This window comes from Amblyomma maculatum, chromosome 1 (assembly GCF_055883805.1).
Source record: "Amblyomma maculatum isolate TAMU_Amacu chromosome 1, ASM5588380v1, whole genome shotgun sequence".
In the NCBI taxonomy this organism is placed as follows: domain Eukaryota; kingdom Metazoa; phylum Arthropoda; class Arachnida; order Ixodida; family Ixodidae; genus Amblyomma; species Amblyomma maculatum.
In genome coordinates, this window is record NC_139344.1 from 230,429,199 (window position 1) to 230,435,198 (window position 6,000).

The following is a 6,000-nucleotide window of genomic DNA, read 5'->3' on the forward strand; positions in this document are numbered from 1 at the left end:
GCCTCTCAGCGCGGACAATGCGAGTGCCGAGAGCTTATCTTCTGTAACTTATATCGCGAATTCTTGCAAGGCCGCTGAAAGAGGGCTTGAACGACACAGGAAGCGCGTCACTAAAAAAATTGCCGATGATTGCGTTACTTCCTAATGCGAAATTTGAGCGCAGCTCATCAGCTGTTTGCCCTTTTCGATAGATTGAGGCAAAGATTTCGAGCAAGTCATTTATGTACAATTACATACTTCTTAAATTTTTCACACATATTCCTTAAAGAAACACTCCACTAACAGTTCTTGACTGTCATGAAGGAAGCTTTGTGGATGGAGAAATGAAGAGAGCGATTAAGTTATCGGGAGATTTCGGGAGGCAGCGCGTAGGCCCATAGGAACGTTGCGCGGCGAAGAGATAGCAGCGACTGACTGATGCCGCTGACGCCGCTAGCGAGTAAAGACAACGTGGCTCTGCGTTTCGGCTTGGGATGAACGCACCGTGATCCTCTGATAGCGAGCCGGCACTTAGGAAACCGGAGAACACCATCGCCGCCACGCAGGCAAAAGGGGGGGGGGGGGGTACACGCAGCGGCGAACGGCGGGGGCAGGAGAGCGCGTACAGCAAACGGAGAACAAGCGCGGTCGCCGCCACGGAGGAAGAGGGAGGCTGAGCTGGAGGGCTGAGAGGGGGGCGAAGCTGGTTACGAGGCACAACGCCGACGGCGATGGCGAAGCCGACTACATGAAACCCAGAAACGGGCGCCAAATATCTGCGGTCTAAAACTTCTCGTAAGTCATCAGGCTGCTTTTCCACTCTAACACGCATATTGCAGGAAAGCAAGCTTGCGGGTATTTCGATGGCTGGTTATGGTTGCAAACTGTGCTGTGCAAGCTGGTGACACGCAACTTTAGACACTGGGCACTGAAAATTGGTGCTCTCAAAATTTGATGTGACGTATATGATGTAGTCGGAGGTGATAATACTCATTAGGAATACTAATAAAAGGGCCACCAATGTATACGTTCCTAAGGAAACCTAGAAGCATGAAACGCGTTGTGAAACAAGTGGTGGCGTGATATCAAATCGTTTGTCTTGTAGGCGTTGCACTGTATTTATGCCATTGTTGATCATATTGTAATACACGTATTTTCCAGTTTCTGCAATGCGCTGGTTGTCCCATATTGTCACCAATGATACCAACTTCAAATAAGGGGTCAAGAAGCGCCAATGATCACCTAGTTGTGTTTCGTTGTGAAGTAATGACTTAGAATTGAGTGGGCAAAAATGTGGGAATGCAGTCTTTAAAACACAAATGCTTGTTTTGCTATTAGGAGAGCATGAAAGTAGCCCATAAGAGGCACATAATCAACGTTAATTAAGAAGGAAACTTTCATCAAGTCATCCTCTGTGACTCTTTAATTCTTAATCCTAGTATTCGGAGCTGCTAGCCAATTTTATTCCCGTTGGATGTCGAATCATGCAAGCCTCCAGTGCGTCATCTCTATAACGAGTTTGTCGGTCCGCGCTGTTTCGTTGTAAAGCCCCGGTCGTCGCACAAAAGGGTACTTAAAATCATGGTTTCGCAGTGGTTCGAGAAAATCACTGGTCAAATGAAATATTCGTGTAAAGGACGCATCCCTCAAAAATTTCAAAATAATTTGTGGCCCTTACAAGAGTGTATGAGGTTTTGCGCTAATAATTACGTTGACCATCCTAGGTTTCAGCAAGGTATTTTATTCGCACTCTGAGCGAGAGAATCAGCCTGAAGGCGTGATGTTATTTTTCGTGACGGATATTTTCGGTAATTATTGAACAATAGCTTGCGCAAAGGAGACTGTATGGCTTTAACGATTTGTGCTACATTATGGAGGAAGAGAAGGTGCAGTGGCCCACTCTCGTGTGACACCGAAAGTGCGCGGTCAGGTGAGGATAAACGGGACAAAAACATATGGTAGAGAGAACGAGGTGCCAACGCAAACATCGCGTTGTCAAATACGTGCGCCGGTGGGTCTAGACAATCCATGCGTTAGACTAGGCTGTCGTAACTCAGTTAAACCATCTGACAGTGTGCGTGGCTTAGGACTGGGAAGTGAAGGAAAAAAGAAATACAAGGTGAATAACTAAAGGGAACATATGTTTTCATCAAGTATACCGTAGGACCTGTGCAAATCATCCGTTGACTTAAAATAAAATAGAAGTAAACGTGCCTCCATTATGATACCACCTTGCCCCTTAAAATGCGGAACCAGAGTTGGCCATTCGTCCCAACTTTCTGATATATAGCGGTTTCGATAAGTCACAGAAGCTATCGAAGGATCAGTACTCGACCATGCCAGTTTTCATATACCACCTGTCAATGTCATGCCCGTTTTTTTTTTTTTCGCTCACAATGTCGATGCCGGCGCAGGATTTTTAGGGCGGCGAAACCTTTAACGCTATCGCGTAAATAAAATTGTACAAAAATGCGCCTCCATTTTGATTCTATAAAGGCTGATGACGTACGTTACACTAATCACCACAAGAAAGAAAAAATATATATTGGACACCGCCATATTGAAACTCTCTTAGCGCCACCTATTGAACGCGGAGAAAAGCACAACTATCACCGGAGGTCACGATACACAGAGCGCATGCGGGAGAAACGGGTGGTCGGTACTTTGTAAGCGCTGCAGGATGCCTCGCTAATGGCATAATTTGGAGTGGACTCATCGTGCGACAGTATAAGCACACAAAATGATTCAAAAAGGCTTCAATAATGCAGCCAGCATTGATATGAACCGTTCCTCTGCACGCCTGTCCTTTGCAGGATGACGCGGAAGTACCTGTACAGATAGCAGGTCTGACTTGGTTTTGTAAAGCTTTTTTTTTTTTCAAACTTTCAGAGCTCTGCATCTGTTGCAAGTCACGAATTGCGAACGTGCATAGTCACGAGGTTATAAAATGTGGTGTATTCAATATTTCGGGCAAACCTGACGATGCGCTTTCCACTCATAAGATTTCATCACTGTAGCTACAAACGCAAGTGAGATGGTTCCAGATATCAAAATGTGCCTATGGTATAGATCAGCCCACTCGACGAAACTCATTAGTTTTGATCGGTCGTTCTATATATCACCGCGCTATTTAAATGCTACCAGACAAATCGATTCCGCTGAAATATAAACACAGCGAAACAATGCTATAGCGGCCGTCAGCACTTATCTTTCAAGTGTGTCGAGAAGCAAAAGTGATACCGAGTTTTGCTCGGTTAGTGTTTCGTCGAGAAAATTCTACGAGAATACCCACGCTTCTCGTAAAATGGTCATTGAATGATGAACACACTGCGACTACCACGCTATTAAGCCGACCGTTTCAAGCTACTTACTTAATAGTGCATTACAACTTCTCTTTATTCTTTTTTTTTTTCAGTGCACCACAGTCATTCAACCTTTTTTGATGTTGGTAGCAATTTTAATGCTTGAATGTAAGTTATATAAGCTAGCAATCTGTAATCGATAAGCTCTTGAAATACGTCGAGTATGTCGCGCGCAGCGCCAAAAAAAAAAAAAAAAATCCAGGCGTTTCTCATCCTCTGGTTGTTACTGCATCCTTAGACACTGTGATAGGACCCAGATGACTTCTTGTACTTGCAGGAGCATGATACGGGCAAGTATATACAGTCACAGAGGTTACTATGCCCGATTGTTTTGCATAGAAAAAAGGCACTTCGTAGAATTTTGGCAGTCCAGAGAGAGATAGGGTGTTTGATGGCTGGGTTTGAAAGCACGTGCAATTTGGTCTCGGTTTCTAGACTATCGTATTCTGGTCTATAAACCAAGACAAAAAGTTCGATTTGTTAAACCTTTTGGCGACTGTGATGCCAGTGACATGCCAGTGATATGCCTTTCCAGTCAAATCTTTCACTGCTAAACGTATAAAACGTACTTGTAGCTTACGCCACCGCTTGCTCCTGTTTCTTTCTTTCTTTCTTTTTTTTTTTTCGCTTGCACATGGACACGCTGTGCATATATACTGTTTTGGTTGATTTTGTGTGAACATACTCAAACTATGTTTGTTTCAGTGCATATTGGGCCCCTTTCCTGCAACGGCCTCAAATGCGAGGCTAGCAGTATGTTCAACAACAACAAAAAATAAATAGCTTGGTTAACGAATTAGAGAAGTTGATATACCTTGTCGAGTGGTACAGTTCATCTGTAAACTGCGTAACAGAAACTCGACTGAATGAAGCATTCCGGATTCTCGAATTTCTGCCTCCTTGTTGCGCAATAATAATGTGGCTCCTTTAATGAGGCACGGCACTGAGCGCTCTGCACTGCCACATATTGTAGGAATTGTATCTGTGTGGTGCAAAATGAGACTTCACGGATTCGTTGTTGCTGATCGTCGCTTTATATCACCCTCCTAATACCGTATTTGCAAAATTAACCGATTACTTAGTTAAGGCCAAGTTGAAGTAATACAGAATGGCACCGTTTGGTGATTTTAATGTTCCTGGAATAAAGTGGTTGTAGCTGTTATTGACCGGGCGCGATAAGGCACTTCTTGATCCATTAATCGACATGACTCTTTCGTTAGACTTCATCCAAGCAATGAACACGGCTATTTAGATCTTGTATTTATTGTTGCAGAACTGGTACACAGTAGTCTATGGAGTGTCTGACTACAACTGAGTATATATTGTATTTACTGTTATGCGTCAACCGGATTCGCCCAGCTACCACATTCGGGTTTTCGCTTGCTGATGACAATTCGGTTACTTGCGTGCTTTATTATTTTTTTCAACTACCTTTTCATCACGTAGTTGCTCATGTACAATTAAATTTTTTTATAGCCGTTGTTCACACTTCAGCTTTTTAAGAATATTATGCATAAGGCAAACCATCCGAGATACATAAAGCAAGTCCTTCAGCCCTTACAGCGTGTCAGGCGAGTCTAACAGCATCATAATTCCAGTAGCGAGAAGTCGTCCTTGGTTTGCACTACGAGAAATGCTATTAAGGCAAAAATGGAAGAATGCACAAGCGGCCGTTATGAAAGGCAATCCGAATAAATTCTAGAAATACTTCTTCAAGTCCATATTCCATCAGCGGTCACTACCATTATGAGTCCTGTGCTGATAGCTTTGTAATAACTGGAGCTTTCAGTAGGCATTTCCAATTAACATTCATTAATGATAATATAACCACTCTTGTATTTAGCTCCAAATACCGATCTAGTCCTTTTTTTTTTTTACCCAAACAAAAATGTTACCGTTTTACACAATTCTTATTAGATCCTTGTCAAAAGCGTTCTTGCCAGTTCCTTGAAACATGTTCTGTAATTTTTGACCTCTTTAGCAGTAATTGGTGTTTGCTGTTTTCAATGTAAGCGACTAAATACTTCTCTCGCTGTTGTTCAAAGCATGTGTAAGTAATGGACGTTAATTTTTTGCCCCGCGCTTTTCCTCTGCGTGGAAATTGCCGGAGGGCACTACAAACAACCCTGCGGAACAAACAAGACGTCGGCAGAGGGGACACACAACACGGCGACAGTATTTGACCTTCCGTCACATTTTCCTTATTGTTTGCCAGAAGCAAGCAAATTGCTTTTTATTTTTCATTCCGGCTCACCCTTTTGTTGCATCAATTTTTGTTATTGTTCAAACACAGGATATTTGTTTTCTATCCTCAACCCACTGTCTTTTGTTATTGTGGCCGGACGCTTAATTTAACTACGTGGTTTGTGGTGCAAGGATATGCTGAATAATCAGCATACAAAAACCGTACATTCGACAAACTTTCAGCGTCATTTTGATTCACGGCTGTCGGGCTTTTATCCCTCGTTATTTTTTTTCTTTCGCAATGATATCCACCTAAGAGGATCGATGAAGCAAAAAGCTAGTGCATTCTACAAACGAAAGTGTTTAGTGGGTTTTGTTTCTTGCTTTTAGGGCTAAAGCAGTTTGCTTTTTTTTTTTTTTTTCGTTTTTCAGCAGGATAATACTAAAGAGTAAGAGCTGCCGAAAAGGGTATTAT